A 24,722-nucleotide genomic window follows, 5' to 3' on the forward strand; every position below is an offset into this window, starting at 1 on the left:
CTAAAACAGATAAATAAGCATAGTAAAAAGAGCAATCTTCCAAATACACACACACTGAGAAAAACTACCTTTTCCCATACATCCTTTTTGAAAATCTTCAGGTTCTCCCACTCACTGGGATCAAGTGTAGGAGTTTGATCTTCATTATTTACACATGCTAATCTTTTTATTTCGTTTGAAATGTTCCTAATAATCGAATTCTTTATTTTTAATACTGCCTGGAGCCGGATAATTTTGTTTAACATAGATATTGGAATCCGAATTTGGCTTTTACAATTTTGGATTTTCTCTATTTCTATTCCACTTTGCCTGTTCTGTTTAATTTCTCCCAAATCATTATATATAGGAACTCCCAAACTTGATCCAGTTTCTTTGGGTAATAAGAAAATTGGTTTTATCACTCTAGCGGCGCAGCTGCCAGACGAGATCAAATCTAGGGGTTTAAGGCTCCCCTGAAATGTGTTCCAAAAGGAGTTTATCTCTTTTCCAGTATACTCATATAGATACTTGTAACAAACAATTTTTCATACCATTTACACTATTTCTTTGGTTTTTACTAGATCTGCTGAGCTTGTTTCAGCAGCATCCCATTCAAAGCACAACCAGGCTTTCCCTATAGGGCACTCTCCTAGAAGTGGCTGCCTAAAAGTGGCAGTATTGTATGCTATCCAATACACTCTCTTATTTTTCTGATAAAGGACCAATTGGGAGAGGTTAACACAATCAGGGTTAGAACTGATGTGGACTCTCGACAAGGAGCTCACTTCCTCCTCACAGAGGGGTTGGTAGCATTCATTGCACGGCTCAGCTGGGCTCCCCTGAGCACCACCAGCAATCAGAGCCATCAGCACTACCCTTCCCAAGAGTCCGGTATGGGTCATCTCACACAGCCTGCCCACCCGGCCTTGCCTCTTGGGAAATTTTACTGAGGAAAAGCTTCCAAGCTCTTTAGAGTCCCTTCTACCCGTTTCTCTGGTTAAACCTCTCTTGGTCTGTTCCCTACCAATTTTGTCTTCCCCCAGGGGAGTGTTCTGTAGAGGATTAACCTGGAGTCTTTAGAAATAAATTGGGGAACTTAACCAGAATTACTTATTTACAGTCTTAAATGTTTTACCAACATAGTTTACACAGAACAGTCTAAAACATTTTAAGCAATATTACAACTCTGATACCAATTTTTTTTCCCACACAGTTCAGTCTTTTTGACTCTTCCTTCTGAGAGTCAACTTTAAATCACAGTCTACTCAGGTGAATTAACTTGTGAAGCAGATGAATCTTGTCCAGTGCCAGGGGGTGAGAGTGATGTGGACTCTGGTCCAATGCCAGAGGGAAAACCTGAGAGTCTGGCCCAATGCCAGAGGGAGAATGGGGTGCAGTCCGGTCCAATGCCAGAATGCCAGAGGGAAAAAAAACTGGTGTTGAATCCTGGTCCAATGCCAGGGGGTGAGAGTGATGTGAGTCTAACCTTTACCTTTTGGTCTGCACCGTCAAGTTAGTAATGAAGAGTACGTGAAATGGGCTTTCAAACACAGGCATTAATGGTCTGCAATTTAATGATTTTATCAAAACTCAGTTTCTCTGTTAAATATTATTGGTTAATTTCTCTTTTTTCCATAGCTTGCATGTTTCTCTCATCAACTTCTACATACTCTGTATTTTGCAAGGAGTTGTATTTCTCAGCTAACTTAACTCCCAAAGTATTTTTATTCACCTATTTTTTCTGTGTATTTAATTCACTGGTTTTTCTGTTCTATTTTCCAAGATGTTATCTATTTATCTCTTGCTTCTGTTTCTTACTTTCACTTACAGCTTAAATATTTCTTTCAACCCCTTACACTTAAATATTTTTTTTTACACCATTCTTCTAGAGGAAGTACACTTCCCTCTAAGGAGATGTGGTAAAACTTGTAATGCACAATCTACATTACCTCTATTCTTTGTCTATATTCACCCTCACACATTCCTTCACACCCTCAAGACACAAACTGGATCATTATTGCTAGAAAATCACTGTGGCTCCCCTCACCTCGGGGTTGGCCCACAGGTCTCTGTATCCCTGGGCCTCCTGGAAGGGCCCTGGCTCTGGTTGCCTCTGGTGCACATTCACCTGTGAGGCTGTCTGCGTGTCACTCACGCTCTTACAGCTACGGCTCCCTCACACATCTGGGGAGCACTAGTCTGGTTTGCAGGTCACAAAAAAACATTTCAGCCACAGCCCCCACCTGCCCAGGGAAGAGTATCTTGGTTTGCAGGTCACACACACACACACTTCCACTGCCCCCTTCCCACCTGCCCGGGAAGTTGAGGCTGACTTTGCTTGTGACTCACTCTCACGCACACAACAAGACAACAATAAGGTACCTTTTACTTCCACATCACTTATTACAAGTTAAGTATTACTGGCCAGTTTTGGTGCTATTGGATATCCTTTCTACCTAGCTGTTTTTTCTAACTTCAGATGTTTTTCACTATACTATACTATACTATACTATACTATACTATACTATACTATACTATACTATAGTTTTTAGTACTTTGTTGAGACAGGACTTATCTGCTCCTGTATCTATTCTAATTCTTCATTTAAGGGTCCCACTTCAAAGTTTACCAAGGGCTCTTCTAGATGTTACATCGGGTCCCCTATAGTGTAAAGCACCTGACCCTCTAATCGTCACCTTTAAGGATCTTCCCTAAATTATCTTGTTCCCTGGCTATTGCCGCATCGAGACTGAGCTTTCTACAAAACCTCCTGACGTGTCCTCGCTCTCCACACTAATAGCAATGTCGCTCTCTCAAAGGGCCTTGAGGTCTCTCCATCCCTCTTGTACCTGACAGTACTGACCTATCCTTGCCTCCTCCTGGTGGTGGACCCGCCCACCCTGCACTTTCTCTAGCTACAGCAACCATGATCCTAGTCTTGGCCTTTGCTTTTTCTTCCTCCCTCCTTAAATACACCTTCAATGCCTCTCTTAATAACTCATTATTGTCCTTCTCTTGCCAATCTTCCATCTTTTCCAGTTTTCTCCGTATATCAGGCCAAGATTTGGTAACAAATTGGACTTTTAGCAGCATTTGACCTTCTGGGGTGTCTGGGTTGTCCTGGTTTAGGACAAATTAGGGGAAATCTCCAAAAGGGAGCCCCCCAAAACAAAACAAACCTCCAACCCCCCCTCTCCCAACACCGGGTTCGGGAAGGAATTTCTCGGAGGAGCAAAGTGGAAAACAAAACCTATTTATTTACAAGTAACAAAAGAACACTCCCCAACACAAGAAAAGGAAAGAAACAGACTGTGTTGTGAGGGCGCCAGGCTTCTCTTGCAAGCTCCAGGTGTCCTGGACGTCTCAGGTCAGGTCCGGAGCCGGTCCAGTATCTTCAGGGGAGGGTAAGAAAGAGGGAACAAAAGAAAAGAAAAAAAAACAGTGCAAAAAGAAGAAAGCAAGCAAGCAAAGCAGCTAGCCAAGCCAAGCAGCAAAAAGCCCAAAGCAAAAAGGCCCTGGTCAAACACTCCCCCCCCTCTCTTCCCCGCCCCGCTGCAGCAAGACGGCTGGGGAGGGGGGAAGAGAGAAAAGGCACAGCTGCCAGACACAACACACGATATTGGGATAAAGGCTGTCAACCCACGACACTCCACCCCTTATCCCATATCGTGAACATGCAATAAAAAACTTTCATTTCACTTACTCACACCTTTGACACTTACGCATTCCTCTCATCTTACTTGCTCAGACCTTTGACACTTACAGTTTCCTTCTGTCTCACATTCAACAAACAATGACAATCCAACAATCAGGTCTCCCTGAGGTACACACCGTGTTGTTCCATCTTTCTGCATTATCCACCATTTATAACCTGGTCCTTGAGCAAAGACAATCCCATGGATGGGTTTGTCTGTACTTGAGGCAGGGTTGATCCATACTGTCTTTCCCAACAAACCTCTGACATGGACCACTGGGCCTTTATCCCCATCTACTATATTAAGGAGCTCAGACTGAGCAGGACCCGCTCGGTTGGTGGAACCTCGAGTGTTAACTAACCAGGTAGCCTTTGCCAAATGCTGCTCCCAGTTTTTTAAAGACCCCCCACCCAATGCTTTTAAGGTGGTTTTTAACAATCCATTATACCTTTCCACTTTCCCTGCAGCTGGTGCATGATAAGGGATATGGTATATCCACTCGATGCCATGTTCCCTAGCCCAAGTATTAATAAGATTGTTTTTAAAATGAGTCCCATTATCCGACTCAATTCTCTCGGGAGTACCGTGCCTCCAAAGGACCTGCTTTTCAAGGCCCAAGATAGTGTTACGGGCTGTGGCATGAGACACAGGGTAGGTTTCCAACCATCCCGTGGTGGCTTCTACCATTGTTAGTACATAGCGCTTGCCTTGGCGGGTTTGAGGCAGTGTGATGTAATCAATCTGCCAGGCCTCCCCGTATTTGTACTTAGACCACCGCCCCCCATACCAGAGGGGCTTCACCCGCTTGGCCTGCTTAATGGCACCGCACGTCTCACAGTCACGAATAACCTGAGAGATACTGTCCATGGTTAGATCCACCCCTCGGTCTCGTGCCCACTTATAGGTGGCATCTCTACCCTGGTGGCCTGAGGCATCATGGGCCCATCGTGCTAAGAATAACTCTCCCTTATGCTCCCAGTTGAGATCTATCTTCAACTCCCCTATCTTTGCAGCCTGATGTACTTGCTGGTTGTTTTGCTGCTCTTCATTAGCTCTACTTCTGGGGACATGGGCATCTACATGGCGAACCTTCACAGGTAACTTCTCTAACCGAGTAGCGATATCTTTCTACTCTTCCACAGCCCAAATTGGTTTTCCTCTTCGCTGCCAGTTCGCCTCTTTCCATCTCTTCAGCCATCCCCATAGAGCGTTGGCTACCATCCAAGAATCGGTATACAAATAGAGCCTTGGCCACTTCTCTCTCTCTGCAATACCTAGGGCCAGGTGAATAGCTTCGATTTCAGCAAATTGACTGGATTCGCCTTCTCCTTCAGTAGCCTCTGCAACTCGTTGAGTGGGACTCCATACAGCTGCTTTCCACCTCTGTTTCATCCCTATGACGCGACAAGAACCATCGGTGAATAGAGCGTAACACGTTTCTTCTGCTGGTAACTGATTGTATGGCGGAGCTTCCTCAACCCGGGTCTCTGGCTCTTGTTCCTCATCCGCGACACTAAAGCTTTCACCTTAGGGCCAATTTGTAATTATTTCCAGGATCCCAGGGCGATTTAACTTCCCAATTCGAGCGCGCTGCGTAATGAGGGCAATCCACTTACTCCAAGTAGCACTGGTGGCATGGTGGGTAGAGGGAACCTTTCCTCTGAACATCCTTCCCAGCACCGGTAGTCGGGGTGCCAGAAGGAGTTGTGCCTCTGTACCAATCACCTCCGAGGCGGCTTGGACTCCTTCATAGGCGGCCAAGATTTCCTTTTCTGTTGGGGTATAGTTATCTTCAGACCCCCTGTAGCTCTGACTCCAAAATGCCAATGGTCGGCCTCGGGTCTCGCCAGGCACCTTCTGCCAAAGGCTCCAGGACAGACCATGGCTCCCGGCTGCAAGGTAGAGCACGTTCTTCAGATCTGGTCCTGTCCTGACTGGACCAAGGGCTACATCATGAGCAATCTCCTGCTTGATCTGGATGAAAACTTGCTGCTGCTCAGGGCCCCAATGGAAGTTGTTCTTCTTGTGGGTAACCAGATAAAGGAGTCGCACAATCTGACTATACTCAGGGATGTGCATCCTCCAGAAACCTATAGCACCTAAGAAAGCTTGTGTTTCCTTCTTATCAGTTGGTGGGGACATAGCAGTGATTTTGTTAATAACATCAGCAGGAATCTGACGCTGTCCATCTTGCCACTTCATCCCCAAAAATTTCTCGGGCAGGTCCCTTGACTTTGCTCTTCTTAATGGCAAATCCGGCTTCCAAGAGAATATAAATTATCTTCTCTCCTTTTTCGAACACTTCTATTGCCGTGCTCCCCCAAACAATGATATCATCAATATATTGTAAATGTTCTGGAGCCTCACCCCTTTCTAGTGCAGTCTGGATCAGTCCATGGCAGATGGTGGGGCTGTGTTTCCACCCCTGGGGCAGTCGGTTCCAGGTATACTGCACTCCCCTCCATGTAAAAGCAAACTGAGGCCTGCATTCTGCTGCCAGAGGGATGGAGAAAAACGCGTTAGCAATATCGATGGTCGCGTACCACTTTGCTGCCTTGGACTCCAGCTCGTACTGCAGTTCCAGTATGTCCGGTACAGCCGCACTCAGTGTTGGAGTCACTTCATTCAAGGCACAATAGTCCACAGTCAGTCTCCATTCTCCATCAGATTTTCGCACAGGCCAGATAGGGCTGTTGAAGGGTGAGTGGGTTTTACTGACCACCCCTTGGCTCTCCAGCTCTCGGATCATTTTGTGGATGGGGATCACAGCATCTCGATTCGTCCGGTACTGCCTGCAGTGCACTGTTGAGGTGGCAATTGGCACTCGTTGTTCCTCTACCTTCAAGAGTCCTACTGCAGATGGGTTCTCTGATAGTCCAGACAAGGTATTCAATTGTTGAATACCCTCTATCTCCACTGCAGCTATTCCAAAAGCCCACCTGAATCCCTTAGGATCTTTGTAATAGCCATTCCGGAGGAAGTCTATGCCCAAAATACACGGAGCCTCTGGACCAGTCACAATCGGATGTTCCTGCCACTCCTTCCCAGTCAAGCTCACCTCAGCTTCCAACAAAGTCAACTGTTGTGATCCCCCCGTCACTCCAGCAATGGAAAGAGGTTCTGTCCCCACGTGTTCCGATCGCATTAAGGTACACTGTGATCCAGTGTCAACCAATGCTTCATAGTCTTGTGGCTCTGATGTGCCAGGCCATCTGATCCACACCTTCCAAAAAACCCGGTTCTCCCGTGCCTCTTCCTGGCTGGAGGCAGGGCCCCTCTAAGCCCAATTGTCCTTCTTTCCTTGGGCATATGCCTTAGAAGTTCCTTCAAGGGGATCGGACATGTCATCGTCATCAGCATACTTAACATCTCGGCGACGAGCGACCGGAGCTGCTATCTTTTTGGTGATACTTCCTCTTTTCTTCAAATCAAGCACCCGTTGTGCCAAAGCAGCGGTGGGTTTTCCATCCCATCTCCTCATGTCTTCTCCAGACTCACGCAGAAAAACCCATAACTCAGCCCGTGGGATGTACCTTCTCTCCCCATCAAAGGAGCGCCAGTGTTGGACACCAGGGCCTCTAATTTGTACAGCTGAGATTTGAATAAGGTCCTCCTTAATCTCTTCCCGGAGTTTCTTATGATTCTCCTCTATTTTGTCCTCTAGTTTCTGCAGTCGGGTTTCCACTGCTGCAATTCTGGCATGAGTTGGGCCATGCACAGCATCTGCATACGCTCGAAGCTTCTTTGCCATATCGAGCACAGTCTCATATGTATCATCCCGCTTCGTTATTGCTAGGGCAGAAGCGTATTCAGGTGGCCCAAGTCGCACAAGTTTCCTCCACATTACAGGTGTGCATGGTACCAGGTCTGGATTCCTAGTTGTTGTATCATCTGAGAAAATGAGCTCTGCCACCACCATCTCTCTCAGGCGTTGGATCCCCTGTTCTATGGTCTTCCACCGTGTCTGCTGCATATAGAGATCATCCGTACACAGGTATCGTTCTGCTACGCTTCTTAGGACCGGTTCCCAGAGGCTGTGAGGGTTAGCCCCCCTCATCATACCTTGATCGATGACAGGATCATGTGACAGGGATCCCAAATGCCTCGCTTCAGTACCATCCAAAATCGTAACCTCCCCTGCAGCATCCCAAAGGCGGACTAACCAACTAATTATAGATTCGTCAGGTTGTCGTCTGTAATCCTTTCTTAGGCGTCTGAGGTCCTTCAGAGAAAAGGAGTCAATATTAGCTCCAGATTCTGTGCCCCTTGATGTGGCCTCTGATTTTGGTGAGGGTCCTTCTCCTGCATCATCATCATCATCCTCCACCTTTCGATCAGTCGCATCATCCTCATCATCCTCCACCTTTCAATCGGTCTTGCCTTTACACTTTCCACCTCTTGTATTAGCTGCAACAGCCATGGGTTGGGGCCTATTGTCTGATTCAGCTGCTAGCCTGGAGCCTGGGATGTTAGCTGCAGCCTGGGTCACTGGGATAGTAACTAACTTATCTCCCTGTTCCCTTTCTGCTATCTGCTGCTCCACAGTATCTAGCAGAGTACGGTAAACAAACGCCAAGGCCCAGCTCACTGCAGTAACCCTTTCCTCCTTAGTATTACCATGGCACTTCTCCCTCAAATACTTTGCCACCTCGACTGGGTTCTGAATTTGATCAGATGGAAAGTCCCAGTCTATAGGATCAGAAAATTCCTTTAGAGTCTGGCCCATATCCTCCCATTTCCCACTCCAGTCAAGATTTTTCCTGCTTTGTTTTACTCCTGAATCAGGAGTCTCTCTAACCCCTCTAGAAATCTCAGCTTTCATTTTATATACACTCCATACAGTATAGAAAAGGCTTAATAAATTAAATGCCAGAAAGATGGTTTCTTTTAAACTCGGGGGAAATTCAGTATTTTCTAATAGAGATGTCAACAATTTGGAGGAGAAGAAGGAAGACAAAGGCTGAAAAGCCCCTTCCCCTTCTTCTCCCCAAACAAACTGAGTCCACAGCCGTAACAACAATCCATACATTCCTGAAACAAAGTCCAGCATTTTTATCCGACACATCATCACACATAAGACCAGCACATCTGAAGTGGGTTTAGGGAGTGACGTGGGGACATTTGGGGACATCAGGGACACTTTGGGGACATCAGGGACACTTGGGGACACCAGGGACATTGAGGGGACATCCGGGACAGTTTGGGGACATCAGGGGACATTTGGGGACATCAGGGACACTTGGGGACATCAGGGACAGTTTGGGGACATCAGGGACATTTGGGGACATCAAGGATGCTCTGGGGACACCAGGGACACTTGGGGACATCAGGGACAGTTTGGGGACACCAGGGACACTCGGGGCCATCGGCGCCGTGCCGGTGGCCCTGGTGTCCCTGTGATGCTGTCACTGTCCCCCAGGTGGACAAGGGCGTGGTGCCCCTGGCTGGCACCAACGGCGAGACCATGACCCAGGGTGAGTGACAGCCCTGTCCCCAAGGCCACCATGGTGTCTCCAAGGCCACCGCCCTGTCCCCAAGGCCACCATGGTGTCCCCAAGGCCACCACCGGGTCCCCAAGGCCACTGCCCTGTCCCCAAGGCCACCATGGTGTCACTGTCCCTGTCACCACCCTGTCCCCAAGGCCACCACCGGGTCCCCAGTGCCACAGCCCTGTCCCCAAGGCCACCACCATGTCCCCAAGGCCACCATTGTGTCACTGTCCCTGTGACAGTCCTGTCCCCAAGGCCACCACTGTGTCCCCAGGGCCACCATGGTGTCCTTGTCTGTGTCACAGCCCTGTCCCCAGTGCCACCGCTTTGTCCCCATCCTTGTGACAGTCCTGTCCCCAAGGCCATCATGGTGTCCCTGTCCCCAAGGACACCATGGTGTCCCCAAGGCCACCACTGTGTCCCTGTCACTGCTGTGTCCCCATCCCTGTCCCAGCCCTGTCCCCAAGGCCACCGCTGTGTCCCTGTCCCATCCTTGTCCTCATCCCTGTCACAGCTGTGTTCCCAAGGCCACCATGGTGTCCCCAATGCCACCGCTGTGTCCCCATCACTGCTGTGTCCCTGTCACCACTCTGTCCTGAGTGCCATCACTGTGTCCCCATTGCCACGGTTCTCTCCCTGTCACAGCCCTGTCCCCAAGGCCACCATGGTCTCTCCAGTGCCACCATCGTGTCCTTGTCTCTGTCACCACCGTGTCCCCATCCCTGTCACAGCTGTGTCCCCAATGCCACCGTTCTGTCCCTGTCCCAGCCCTGTCCCCATCCCTGTCACTGCTGTGTCCCCAAGGCCACCATGGTGTCCTCAATGCCACCACCATGTCCCTGTCACCGCTGTGTCCCTGTCACTGCTGTGTCCTGAGTGCCACCACTGTGTCACCCCAGTGTCCCCATCCCTGTGTCACCATGGTGTCCCCATCCCCGTGTCACCACCGTGTCCTTAGTGCCACCACTGTGTCCCTGTCACAGCCCTGTCCCTGATGCCACCACAGTATCCCTGTCCCTGTCACAGCAATGTCCCCAATGTGTCCCCAAGGCCACCACAGTGTCCCTATTCCTGTGTCATACCTGTGTCCCCAGTGCCACCACTGTGTCCCTGTTCCTTTGTCACCCCGGTGTCCCCAATGTATCCCTGATGCCACCACTGTGTCCCCATCCCCGTGTCACTGTCGTGTCCCTGATGCCACCACAGTGTCCCTATCCCTGCCACAGCCGTGTCCCCAATGCCACCATGGTGTCCCCAGTGCCACCATGGTGTCCCCATCCCCATGTCACCACCGTGTCCCCGTCCCCGTGTCACCACCATGTCCCTGTCCCTGTCACAGCTCTGTCCCCAGTGCCACCATGGTGTCCCCATCCCTGTGTCACCGCTGTATCCCCATCCCTGTCACAGCTGTGTCCCCATCCCTGTCACAGCCCCGTCCCCAATGCTACCACTGTGTCCCCGTCCCTGTCACAGCTGTGTCCCCAATGGCACCACAGTGTCCCCATTGCTGTGTCACAGCTGTGTCCCCAATGCCACCCCAGTGTCCCCATTGCTGTGTCACCCTCCCAGCCCAGCCCGTGCCACCCCAGGGTCCCGTGTCCCTGATGTCCCCAATGTCCACAGTGTCCCCAGTGTCCCCAATGTCCCCAATGTCCCCAACACCCCCAATGTCCCCCAACGTCCCCAATGCCCCAGTGTCCCCAATGTCCCCAATGTCCCCAATGTCCCCAACACCCCCAATGTCCCCAATGTCCCCCAACGTCCCCAGTGTCCCCAGTGTCCCCAGTGTCCCCAATGTCCCCAGTGTCCCCAATGTCCCAATGTCCCCAGTGTCCCCAATGTCCCCCAATGTCCCCAATGATGTCCCCAACGATGTCCCCAACAATGTCCCCAATGTCCCCAAATGTCCCCAATGTCCCAAAATGTCCCAGAATGTCCCCAGTGTCCCCAATGTCCCCAAAGTCCCCAGTTCCAATTTTTCCCTTTTCCCACCCATTTATACCAATGTCCCCAATCCATTTTTTCCCAATTTTCCACCTTTTTTCCCCATTTTTCATTAATTTTTTTCCTATTTTTTCCAACTTTTTCACTTTTTTTCTCCAATTTTCTCCCATTTCTTCTCAATGTCCCCAATGTCCCCATTGACCCCAATGTCCCCAATGTCCCCAATCCCATTTTTTCCCAATTTTCCACCATTTTTTCTCAAATTGCCACCAATTTTCCTCCCTTTTTCACCTTTTTTTTCTCATTTTTTCACCGATTTTTCTCAGATTTTCTCAAATTTTTTCCAATTTTTTTCTCAATGTCCCCAACGTCCCCAATGTCCCCAATCCCATTTCTCTCAATTTTCCACCATTTTCCCCCAATCCCATTTTCCCCTTTTCCCACCCATTTTTCCCAATGTCCCCAATCCATTTCTTCCCCCATTTTCTGCCCTATTTGCCCCATTTTCCATCCAATTTTTCCCCAAAATTTTCTCCAATTCTTTCCCAAATTTTCTCATATTTTTTCTCAATGTCCCCAATGTCCCCAATGTCCCCAGTTCCAACTTTTCCCTTTCCCCACCCATTTTATACCAATGTCCCCAATCCATTTATTCCCAGTTTTCCACCGTTTTTTCCCCATTTTTCGTCCAATTTTTTCCTATTTTTTCCAACTTTTTCACTTTTTTTCTCCAATTTTCTCCCATTTCTTCTCAATGCCTCCAATGTCCCCAATGCCCCCAACGTCCCCAATGTCTCCAATCCCATTTTTTCCCAATTTTCCACCAATTTTCCTTTTTTCACCATTTTTTCTCAGATTTATCTCCATTTTTTTTCCAAATTTTTTCTCAATATCCCCAACGTCCCCAATGTCCCCAGTGTCCCCAGTGTCCCCAATGTCCCCAGTGCCCCCAACACCTCCAATGTCCCCAGTGTCCCCAGTGTCCCCAATGCTCTCCAGGTCCTCCATGATCTCAATGTCCTCATTGACCCCATTGACCCCAATGTCCCCCGTGTCCCCATTCACCCCAATGTCCCCAATGTCCCCAATGTCCCCAATGTCCCCAATCCCATTTTTTTTCCAATTTCCACCATTTTTCCCAAATTTCTGCCGATTTTTCTCGTTTTTTTCACCATTTTTTCTCAAATTTTCTCCAATTTTTTCCAAATTTTTTCTCAATGTCCCCAATGTCCCCAGTGTCCTCAATGTCCCCAATGTCCCCAATCCCATTTATTTCCCAATTTTCCACCATTTTTTCTCAAATTTCCACCAATTTTCCTCATTTTTTCACCATTTTTTCTCGTTTTTGCACCAATTTTTCTCAAATTTTTTCCAATTTTTTTCCAAATTTTTTCTCAATGTCCCCAACATCCCCAATGTCCCCAATGTCCCCAACGTCCCCAACGTCCCCAGTGTCCCCAGTGTCCCCAATGTCCCCAATGTCCCCAATCCCATTTTTTCCCAATTTTCCACCGATTTTCCTCATTTTTTCACCGTTTTTTCTCGCTTTTTCACTGTTTTTTCTCCGATTTTTTTCCAAATTTTTTCTCAATGTCCCCAATGTCCCCGATGATGTCCCCTGTCTGTCCCCAGGTCTCGATGGCCTCATGGAGCGCTGTGCCCAGTACAAGAAGGACGGCGCTGGCTTTGCCAAGTGGCGCTGCGTGCTCAAGATCACGGCGCACACGCCCACGCGCCTCGCCGTCATGGAGAACGCCAACGTGCTGGCGCGCTACGCCAGCATCTGTCAGCAGGTCACACCCTGTCCCCAACTGTCCCCAGGGTGCGGGGAGGGAGCTGCAGGGCAGGTGACACCAAGAGGTGGAATCTGGAGGGGGTTTGGTGGCATCTAGGAAGGGTTTTGTGGCATTTGGAGGGGGTTTGGTGGCACTTAAGGATGGTTTGGTGGCATCTAGATCAGGTTTGGTGGCTTCTGGAGAAAGTTTAGTGCCATCTAGGCTGGGTTTGGGGACACAAGGAGGTGACTCAGGTCCATGGAGAACGCCAACGTGCTGGCACGCTACACCAGCATCTGCCAGCAGGTCACACACTGTCCCCAAGGGTCCCTAAGGGTCCCCAAGGGTCCCCAGGGTGCAGGGAGGGAGCTGCAGGGCAGGTGACACCAAGAGGTGGCATCTGGAGGGGGTTTGGTGACATCTAGAGGAGTTTTAATTGATCTAGAGGGGGTTTGGTGGCATCTGGGGAGGGTTTGGTGGGACTTAAGCATGGTTTGGTGGTACTTGGAGAGGGTTTGGTGGCATCTAGAGAGGGTTTGGTGGCACCTGGAATGGGTTTGGTGACATCTAGTCAGGGTTTGGTTCATTTAGAGAAAATTTGGTGGCACCTGGAGGGGGTTTGGTGACATCTGGAGAGGTTTTAATGGATCTAGAGGGGGTTTGGTGGCATCTAAAGGGGGTTTGGTGGCATCTAGAGAGGGTTTGGTGGCATCTAGAGAGGTTTTAAGGGATCTAGAGGGGGTTTGGTGGCATCTAAAAGGGGTTTGGTGGCATCTAGAGAGGGTTTGGTGGCATCTAGAGAGGTTTTAATGGATCTAGAGGGGGTTTGGTGGCATCTAGACAGGATTTGGTGGCACTTAGAGGGGGTTTGATGGCACCTGGAGAGGATTTGGTGGCATTGGAGAGGGTTTGGTGGCATCTAGGAAGGATTTGGTCCATTTAGAGGGGATTGGTGGCATCTAGACAAGGTTTGGTGGCATCTAGAGAGGGTTTGGTGACACTTAGAGATGGTGTTGTGGCATCTAGAAATGGTTTGGTGGCATCTAGACCAGGTTTGGCGACACCTAGACAGCATTTAGTGGCATCTAAGCTTGGTTTGGTGGCATCTAGAGAGGGTTTGGTGGCACTTGGAGAGGGTTTGGTGGCATTGGAGAGGGTTTGGTGGCATCTAGGTTGGGTTTGGTCCATTTAGAGGGGTTTGGTGGCATCTGGACCAGGTTTGGTGGCACCTGGAATGGGTTTTGGTGGCATCTAGAGAGGTTTTAATGGATCTAGAGGGGGTTTGGTGGAATCTGGAGAGGGTTTGGTGGCATCTAGACCAGTTTTGGTGGCACCTCAGTGCTCTGGGCTCCCCTCCTGCTGTCCCCACCCCACCCATTGTATCCCCAATATCCTCAATGTCCCCTGGTTGCTGACATGTCCCCCTGTCCCCTCGGTGTCCCCAGAATGGCATTGTCCCCATCGTGTCCCCAGTGTCCCCATTGTGTCCCCAATGTCCCCAGTGTCCCCAGTGTCCCCCCTGTCTGACATGTCCCCCTGTCCCTGCTGTTCTCAGGACGGCATTGTCCCCATCGTGTCCCCAATGTCCCCAGTGTCCCCAATGTCCCCAGTGTCCCCCCTGTCTCACATGTCCCCAATGTCTCCTCGGTGTCCCCAGAACGGCATTGTCCCCATCATGGAGCCCGAGATCCTCCCTGACGGTGACCACGACCTCAAGACGTGCCAGTACGTCACCGAGAAGGTCAGTGCCACCCCCAGAGTGTCCCCAAGTGTCCCCAAGTGTCCCCAGGGGCGGGGTGACACCGGGAGGTGGCATCTGAGGGAGTTTGGTGGCGTCTCCAGAGGGTTTGGTGGCATCTGGAGGTGGCATCTGAGGGGGTTTGGTGGCACCTGGGTGGCTTTGAGTCCCCTCCAGGTGTCCCCAAGCTGTCCCGGTGTCACCTCCTGGTGTCCTGTGGTGGTTGGTGACAGCAGGAGGTGGCACCTGGACAGGGGATGGTGGCACCTGGGGGGTTTGATGACACCTGGACAGGAGTTGGTGGCACCTGCTGTGTCCCCAGTGCTGTCCCCGATGTCCCTGGATTGTCCCCAGTGAATGATGTCCCCAGTGTCACCCCCAGGTCCTGGCAGCTGTGTACAAGGCCCTCAGTGACCACGACGTGTACCTCGAGGGGACACCAATGATGTCACCATGTGTCCCCAATGATGTCCCCAGGTGCTGGCAGCGGTGTACAATGCCCTCAGTGACCAATGTCCCCAATGTCCCCAGTGATGTCCCCAGGTCCTTGCAGCCGTGTACAAGGCGCTCAGTGACCAATGTCCCCAATGTCCCCAATGTCCCCAATGTCCCCAATGATGTCTCCAGGTGCTGGCAGCCGTGTACAAGGCGCTCAGTGACCAATGTCCCCAATGTCCCCAATGTCCCCAGGTGCTGGCAGCCATGTACAAGGCGCTCAGTGACCACCACGTGTACCTCGAGGGGACACCAGGGATGTCACCATGTGTCACCATGTGTCAGCGTGTGTCACCATGTGTCCCCAATGTCCCCAGGTGCTGGCAGTCGTGTACAAGGCGCTCAGTGACCACCACGTGTACCTCGAGGGGACACCAGGGATGTCACCATGTGTCACCATGTGTCAGCGTGTGTCACCATGTGTCCCCAATGTCCCCAGGTGCTGGCAGCCGTGTACAAGGCGCTCAGTGACCACCACGTGTACCTCGAGGGGATGCTGCTGAAGCCCAACATGGTGACAGCGGGACACGCCTGTGCCACCAAGTACAGCCCCGAGGAGATCGCCATGGCAACGGTCACCGCGCTGCGATGCACCGTGCCACCCGCTGTACCGGTCAGTGTCATTGTCACCTGTGTGTCACCTGTGTGTCACCTGCGTCATTGTCATTGTCATTGTCATCTCTATGTCATTGTGTCATTGTCATTGTGTCATTGTCACTGTCACTGTCACTGTGTGCCATGGCCACGGTCACCGCGCTGAGACGGACCATGCCACCCGCTGTGCCAGGTCAGTGTCACCTCTGTGTCACCTGTGTCATTGTTATTGTTATTGTTATTGTTATTGTCACTGTCATTGTGTCATTGGTATTGTGTTATTGTTACTGTTATTGTCATTGTCACTGTCACTGTGTGCCATGGCAACGGTCACCGCGCTGCGACGGACAGTGCCACCCGCCGTGCCAGGTCAGTGTCACCTCTGTGTCACCTGTGTGTCATTGTCACCTCATTGTCATTGTTATTGTGATTGTCATTGCCATTGTGTCATTGCCATTGTGTCATTGTCATTGTCACTGTCACTGTGACATTGTTATTGTGTGCCATTGTTATTGTCATTGTTATTGTCACTGTCACTGTGTGCCATGGCCACGGTCACTGTGCTGAGATGGACGGTGCCACCCGCCATGCCAGATCATTGTCATTGTCATTGTCATTGTCATTGTCATTGTCATTGTCATTGTCACCTCTGTGTCATTGTCACTGTCATTGTCACTGTGTCACTGTCACTGTCACTGTGTGCCATGGCCACAGTCACTGCCCTGCGCATGACAGTGCCACCCGCCGTGCCAGGTCAGTGTCACCTCAGTGTCACCTGTGTGTCACCTGTGTGTCATTGTCATTGTCATTGTCACCTCAGTGTCCTCTCCGTGTTACCAGTGTGACATTGTCACTGTCACTGTGCAATGGCCACGGTCACCGCCCTGAGGAGGACGGTGCCACCCGCCGTGCCAGGTCAGTGTCACCTCAATGTCACCTCAGTGTCCCCACAGGGATCACGTTCCTGTCGGGGGGTCAGAGTGAGAAGGAGCCTCCATCAACCTCAAGGCCATCAACCGCTGTCCCCAGTGTCCCCAGTGTCCCTGAGGTGTTTCTGTGCCATTCCTGCTTTATCCCAATGTTTCAGTGATGTCACAGTGATGTCACAGTGATGTCACAGTATCCCCTCGATGTCCCCACAGGGATCACATTCCTGTTGGGCGGCCAGAGTGAAGAAGAGGCCTCCATCAACCTCAACGCCACCAACCGTTGTCCCCAATGTCCCCAATGTCCCTGAGCTTTGTCTGAGCTGTGTCACTGTCCCCAGGCTGATGTCACAGTGTCCCCTCGATGTCCCCCCAGGGATCACGTTCCTGTCGGGCGGCCAGAGTGAGGAGGAGCCTCCATCAACCTCAACGCCACCAACCGCTCTCCCCAATGTCCCCAATGTCCCCAGTCTCCCTGAGCTCTCTGAGTGTCCCCAGACTGTCCCAATGTCCCCAGGCTGGTTTCACAGTGCTGTCCCCATGTCCCCGCAGGGATCACGTTCCTGTCGGGCGGCCAGAGTGAGGAGGAGCCTCCATCAACCTCAACGCCATCAGCCACTGTCCCCAATGTCCCCAATGTCCCTGAGCTCTCTGGCTGTCCCAATGTCCCCAGGCTGATGTTCCCATGTCCCTTTGGTGTCCCAGCAGGGATCACGTTCCTGTCGGGTGGCCAGAGTGAGGAGGAGCCTCCATCAACCTCAACGCCATCAACCGCTGTCCCCAATGTCCCCAGTTTCCCCAGTCTCCCTGAGCCATCCCAGTGTCCCCAGACTGTTCTAACAGTGTCACAGTGAAGTCACAGTGATGTCACAGTGATGTCACAGTGTCCCCTCGATGTCCCCGCAGGGATCACGTTCCTGTCAGGCAGCCAGAGTGAGGAGGACCCTCCATCAACCTCAACGCCATCAACTGCTGTCCCCAATGTCCCCAGTGTCCCTGAGCTCTCTGGCTGTACCCAGGCTGTCCCAGTGTCCCCAGGCTGATGTCACAGTGTCCCCTCGATGTCCCCACAGGGATCACATTCCTGTCGGGTGGCCAGAGTGAAGAAGAGGCCTCCATCAACCTCAACGCCATCAACCGCTGCCCGCTGCCGCGTCCCTGGGCACTGACCTTCTCGTACGCCGTGCCCTGCAGGCCTCGGCCCTCAAAGCCTGGGGCGGCAAGAAGGACAACACCAAGGCAGCCCAGGAGGTGTACATAAAGAGAGCCCTGGTAGGTGGCACCTGGGGACGTTGGGGACACCTTGGGGACGTTGGGGCCACCATTGGGGTGTTGGGAATTTGGGGCTGTTGGGTGTTTGTTGGGTTGGGTTGATCATGGAGAGGTGGGAGCTGAGGAGCCACATCTGAGGTGGGTTCAGAGGGTGAGGTGGGGATGTCTGGGGTCTTTAAGGCACTGGGGACCTTGAGGACACCTTGGAGATATTGGGGTCATTGAGGGGTCTTGGGGACGTTGGGTGTTCCTTGAGTTGGGTTGACCATGGAGAGGTGGTGACCATATCTAACATGGGTTCAGGGAGAGGTGGTGACCATATTTAACATGGGTTCAGAGGGTGAGGTGGGGACATTTGGGGTCTTTAGGACATTGGGGACACCTTGAGGACACCTTGGGGACACTCAGGGAGTTGGGGACATTGGGGACATTGAGGGGACTTGCGCTGGGTCAACCATGGAGAGGTGAGAGCAGAGGAGCCACATCTGAGGTGGGTTCAGAGGGTCAGGTGGGGACACTTGGGGTCTTGGGGACATTGGGGACACCTTGGGGACATTGAGGGGTTCAGGGTGTGGGAGTGGTGGGGTTGGCAGGAGGAGATTTGGGGGTGACACCTTGTGGGGACACAGGGACAGGGACAGGGTGGCCCAGGAGGTCACTGGGGACCTTGGGGACAGCAGCGCCCCAGTGTCCCCAATGTCCCCAATGTCCCCAACACCCCCAATGTCCCAAACACCCTGAGTGTCCCCAATGTCTTCAGTGTCCCCAGTGTCCCCAGATGTCTCCAGTGTCCCCAACACTCCTGGTGTCCCCAAGGTTCCCAATGTCCCCAATGCCCCTGATGGCCTCAATGTCCCCAACACCCTCTGATGTCCCCGATGTCCCTCATTGTCCCCAATGTCATAAACACCCCCAATGTCCCCAACATCCTGAATGTCCCCAGTGTCCCTGATGTCCCCAGTGTCCCTCTCTTTCCCCTACTGTCCCTGGTGTCCCCAATGTCCCCGATGTCATAAACACCCCCAGTGTCCCCAACATCTTGAATGTCCCCAATGTCCCCAACAGTCCCAGTGTCCTAAACACCCTTGGTGTCCCCAATGTCCCCAATGTCCCCAACCCCCCTGATGTCCCTGCTGTCCCCTGTGTCCCTGATGTCCCCAGCTGTCCCTGATGTCCCTGCTGTCCCCTGTGTCCCCAGGCCAACTCCCTGGTGTGCCAGGGTAAGTACACCCCCAGTGGCACTGTGGGGGCGGCGGCCAGCGAGTCCCTGTTCGTGTCCAACCCCGCCTACTGAGAGATGGACATCACTGACCATCACTGACCATCCATGGACACCTGCTGGACATCACTGACCATCCATGGACATCACTGACCACCTGCTGACCATCCATGGACACCTGCTGGACATCGCTGACCATCCATGGACACCCCCTGGACACCCCATCCATCCACACCTACCAAGCAGCGAGTCCCTGTTGGTGTCCAACCATGCCTACTGACCACCATGGACATCACTGACCATCACAGACCATCCATGGACATCTGCTGGACACCCACTGACCATCCCCTGGACACCCCCTGGACACCCCAAACAACCACACCTACTGACCACCCGTGGACATCACTGACCACCATGGACACCTGCTGGACACCCACTGACCACCTGCTGGACATCCATGGACATCTGCTGGACACCTCATCCAACCACTCCTCCTGACCACCCATGGACATCCATGGACATCACTGACCATCCATGGACACCTGCTGGACATCTGCTGGACACTGCTGACCACCCTCTGGCCATCTGCTGACCACCTGCTGACCGTCCATGGACCTCCTGCTGACCTTCTGCTGACCACCCATGGACCTCCTGCTGACCATCTGCTGACCACTGACCATCTGCTGACCACCCTCTGGCCATCTGCTGACCTCCTGCTGACCATCTGCTGACCGCACACTGACCTCCTGCTGACCACCCATGGACCCCCTGCTGACCATCTGCTGACCACCCTCTGGCCACTGACCTCCTGCTGACGATCCATGGACTGCTGACCACAAGCTGACCTCCTGGTGACCATCCACTGACCACTGACCACAAGCTGACCACCTGCTGACCATCCATGGACTTCCTGCTGACCATCCATGGACCTTCTGCTGCCCATCTGCTGACCATCTGCTGACCATCTGCTGACCCCTGACCATCTGCTGACCTCCTGCTGGCCACTGACCACCCTGTGGCCACTGTGGTCACTCTGTGGTCACCCTGTGGTCATTCATTGGTCACTCTGTGGTCACTCTGTGGTCACTCATTGGTCACCCTGTGGTCACCCTGTGGTCACTCTGTGGTCACTATGTGGTCACTCAGTGGTCACTCTGGTCACTATGTGGTCACTCTGTGGTCACTCATTGGTCACCCTGTGGTCACCCTGTGGTCACTCTGTGGTCACCATGTGGTCACTCAGTGGTCACTCTGGTCACTCAGTGGTCACTCGTGGTCACTCTGTGGTCACTCAGTGGTCACTCATTGGTCACTCTCTGTCCCTCGCTGTCCCCCCCAGAGCAATAAAAGGTCTCGGATGAACCCAAAATGCTCCAGGAGTTTTTATTGGGGTTCAGCCCAAGTTTGGGGATTTTGGGCTGGTTTGACCCCAAATTTGGGGATTTTGGGGTGGTTTTGGGGTGGTTTGATCCTAAATTTGAGGGATTTGGGGGAAATTTTTACCCCAAATTTGGCATTTTGGGGTGGCTTGGGGTAGTTTGATCCCAAATTTGGGGATTTTGGGGTTGTTTGACAACAAAATTTGGAGGTTTTAAGGTGGTTTAATCCCAAATTTGGGGGGTTTGGGGGTAGTTTGACCCCAAATTTGTGGGTTCTGGAGAGGTTTGGGGGTGATTTGACAACAAAATTTAGGGATTTTGGGGTGGTTTGGGGTGGTTTGGTCCCAAATCTGGGGGGTCTGGGGTGATGTGACCCCAATTTTGGGGATTTTGGGGTGATTTGACCCCAAATTTGGGGATTTTGGGGTGGTTTGATCCGAAATTTTGTGGTTTTGGGGTGGCTTGACCCCAAATGTGGGGATTTTGGGCTGGTTTGGGGTAAGAATTCTGTGTGTCTCAGGCTCTTGCACGAATCCAACCCGGCCGGCTCGGGACCCTGGCCCACCCGGTCTCACATGGACAAAGTTTATTTTGTGACTTCAACATTTATAGTTTTCCAAAAGTGAAAAAATGTGAAGTTTATTTTCTGACCCCAACATTTATAGTTCATAACTTTCCAAAAGTGTAAAAATGTGAAGTTTATTTTCTGAGTCCAACATTTATAATTTATAATTTTCCAAAAGTGAAAAAATGTGAAGTTTATTTTCTGACTCCCACATTTATAGATTTCCAAAAGTGAAAAAATGTGAAGTTTATTTTCTGACTCCAACATTTATAGTTTATAATTTCCCAAAAGTGAAAAAATGTGAAGTTTTTATTCTGACTCCAACATTTATAATTTTCCAAAAGTGAAAAAATGTGAAGTTTATTTTCTGACTCCAACATTTATAGTTTTCCAAAAGTGACAAAACGTGAAGTTTATTTTCTGACTCCCACATTTATAATTTATAGTTTTCCAAGAGTGACAGCGGACCGGAAGATGGCAGTGCCACCTCTCCAATGACCCTGGACAAACCAACAGTCCATCAATTTCTCCTCCTCCATAAAGGAAGGCAAAACAATGAGTTATTGACAGAAATTGTGTGAGAAAGTTCACCACAAGAATGTCAACGTCAGAAGGCTCAGAAAATCTTAAAAACCAGGGAGACATCTCATTCTTTTCCATTTAAAAAAGAAAAAAAAGAGAAAATTAACAATATGAAAAAGAAACTTTGTGCCTCGTCCGCAGCCTGGAACGAGAGATGGTGATTCAGCATCACAGGATGATTTGAGAGTTATTATTATGAAAAAATAATATAAAAATTTCAAAACATAATAACACAAATATATATTAAAAATAATAATTATAATTATAATTATAATAACAATATAATTAATACAAATACAAGAATATAAATCTAAATCTAAATCTAAATCTAAATCTAAATATAAATATAAATATAAATATAACTACAAATACAAATACAAATATAAATATAAATATAAATATAAGAGTAATAAATACAAATTCAAAAACTAAAAAAAAAATTGATTTTTTGATGATTTTTATCAAAAAGAATATATTATGATTTTTATTTTATTATTCTGCGGCACAGTGAGATGGCTGACTGTGCACAAAACCTTTGCCCACCGGCCGTGCGGGGTTTCACCGTGCATTCCCCGTTTTGGTTTTTGAAGAAGCCGCTCCCGAGCACCACGAGCGCGTTCTACAAGAGTTCGACCAGTTGTGATAGTGGAGCCCTGAAAAAAGTTAAAGATAGAATCTAAAATGTTAGGCTTTGTGTTTTCCCAGATCAACTGCACCTGCGCAAGCAGAATGATAAATTATATAATTGTTAGATGTGATGATTGTTTAGTAATTAAATGTAATTATTATACAACCATAAGTAGAATAGTGAGAAACTATGTTGGAAATTCAGAGAGGGGCTAAATTTATGTATACAATAGAACAATATAAGTTTAGTAATTAACATGAAAGTTATGTAACGATAGAGTATAAACCATGATCATTTCGGATGTATGGTGGGAGTCACATTTGGGTTGAATATACCCTGATTCCCAGAGCTCTTAATAAAAAGCACCGCATATAATCGCTCCGTGATTATGTGTTTCTGAACGCTAACAGTCGGAGAACGAGGGACACCAAACTTGTGCGAGACACCCCACAGCTGCAGCAACTGCCGCACCTTCTGCGATGCGCAGGCAGGACCATTGTTGGTTTTCGCAGCAGAAGGTGTTGTTATCACATTTCTAGAGTGGCTTGGGGGTGATTTGACAACAAAATTTGGGGATTTTGGGATGGTTTGGGGTGGTTTGCTCACAAATCCCTGAGAGTCCCAGCTTTCAGGCTGCCACAGCTCTCGGCTGTCCCATCTTACATCACGTCGGGGTCACCACTTGTCACTATCAAATTTCTAGAGTCCCAGCTCTCAGGCTGCCACACCCCTCGGCTGTCATATCTTCTATCACATCGGGGTCACCAATTGTTGTATTCATATGGTTGTTATCTTATTTCTAGAGTCCCAGCTCTCAGGCTGCCACAGCTCTCATCTGTCCCATCTTACATCACGTTGGGGTCACCACTTGTGATTATCACATTTCTAGAGTCCCAGCTCTCAGGCTGCCACAGCTCTCAGCTGTCCTATCTTCTATCACGTCGGGGTCACCAATCGTTGTATTTGTATTGTTGTTTTCATATTTCTAGAGTCCCATACCTTCTCAGTGGTTTTCTCACAAGCAGCTCTTCACAGCAGTGTTGTTCCTGCTTCTTGGTCAGTGCTCCTCCAAGGCTCTCCCTGACGGGCCGACCCACCCCCTTTTATCCCAGTTATCTTCATTGGCCACAGCTGCCGCCCAATTAAGGACATCACAGCTGCGGCCCATTTAGAACAACCAGGATCGGGGCAAGGCCACTTGTACAATACATAGATTTTACTAGGACTCCTACTGTAGAAGGTGTGCCCAGAACGGCAAAGGCCTGCCTCCAGCGGGCGAGGACATCATGGGCCTTCTCCCCCGTGTGAACAGAAGCCCACATCGCAGAGGAGAACGTGTCCACAGTGACATGCACATACTCGAGCCAGCCAAACTTGGCAACCTGCGTGACATCGGTCTGCCAAAGCTCCAAGGCCCTAAGGCCTCTGGGGTTTACCCCTGCTGGTAGAGGCGGAGCAAGTATGTGGCAGTCATCACACGACTCAACAATGTCACGAGCCTCAGCTGGCGTCAGCTGAAACTGCTTCTGCCGGGTACGTGTGTTCTGGTGGAAAAACCCACGCGATGCCTCGGCCTGTGCGAGTGTATCAGGCTGAGGCGCTACCCACGCTGGGTTAGCCAACTTGTCAGCCCTCACGTTACCTTCCACTATAAAACCTGGCAAATCGGTGCGACTCCTCACATGCAGAACACAGAATGGATGAACCCGGGCCTGGATGGCACACCACAAGGTCTTCAGTAAATGAAACAAGGCAGGATCTTCAACTTCCTGAAGGGCGGCTGTGGTGAGCTGGGGGTCGGTCTCTTACTACAGGCAACAACAAGAGGACAGTCTCAAGTTGCGCCAAGGGAGATAGAGGCTAGAATTAAGGAGGAAGTTTTTCACAGAAAGAGTGGTCAAATACTGGAATCATCCACCCAGGAAGGTGGTGGAGTCACCATCCCTCAATGTGTTTAAGGGAAGACAGGATGTGGCACTTGGTGCCATGATCTAGTTGAGGTATTAGAACATGGGTTGTACTTGATGACCTTAAAGGTCTCTTCCAACCTAGAAATTCTGTGTGTGATTCTGTGATTGCTGACCTCCTTCAAAACCGAATGACCCAACTGCTGTGCGATATCAGCCACATAGGCGGAATCCGTGACCAAGTTGAAAGGTTCCTGGGAAAATTTCTCAAATGCCATGACAGCAGCCCTCAGTTTAACTGATTGGGCTGACCCATCCTCATGGCCTTCCAGAACCTGCCACCCAGATCCGTCCCTCCAGGTAACAATGGCCTTTCCTGTTCTCCCTGAACCGTCAGTGAACACGGTGGGTCCTTGCACGGGTTCCTGGCTATTTTTGGGCCGCAAAGAGATTTGTGTGAATTTTGCCATTGCAGTAGCCTATGGCAGGGCAGATGATAAGTGATCTGCCCTGAAAAGGTTTCCAGAGCACTCTG

At 50.3% G+C, this 24,722-nt stretch overlaps 1 long non-coding RNA gene and 2 pseudogenes across 1 annotated transcript; 1 reads left to right on the plus strand and 2 right to left on the minus strand.

Annotated features, from left to right (window-relative positions):
• Positions 1-24,722, minus strand: part of LOC131094962 (zinc finger protein 850-like) — a 566,308-nt pseudogene that overhangs the window by 526,861 nt on the left and 14,725 nt on the right.
• Positions 1-24,722, plus strand: part of LOC131094972 (zinc finger protein 850-like) — a 590,323-nt pseudogene that overhangs the window by 422,807 nt on the left and 142,794 nt on the right.
• Positions 19,865-20,179, minus strand: LOC131094974 (uncharacterized). Its single transcript, XR_009115824.1, has 3 exons — positions 20,132-20,179; positions 20,015-20,091; positions 19,865-19,934 (listed from the first exon to the last, which is right to left on the minus strand). It is a non-coding gene; the product is annotated as an uncharacterized LOC131094974 (long non-coding RNA).

The sequence above is a fragment of the Melospiza georgiana genome, chromosome 32, assembly GCF_028018845.1.
Source record: "Melospiza georgiana isolate bMelGeo1 chromosome 32, bMelGeo1.pri, whole genome shotgun sequence".
Lineage (NCBI taxonomy): Eukaryota > Metazoa > Chordata > Aves > Passeriformes > Passerellidae > Melospiza > Melospiza georgiana.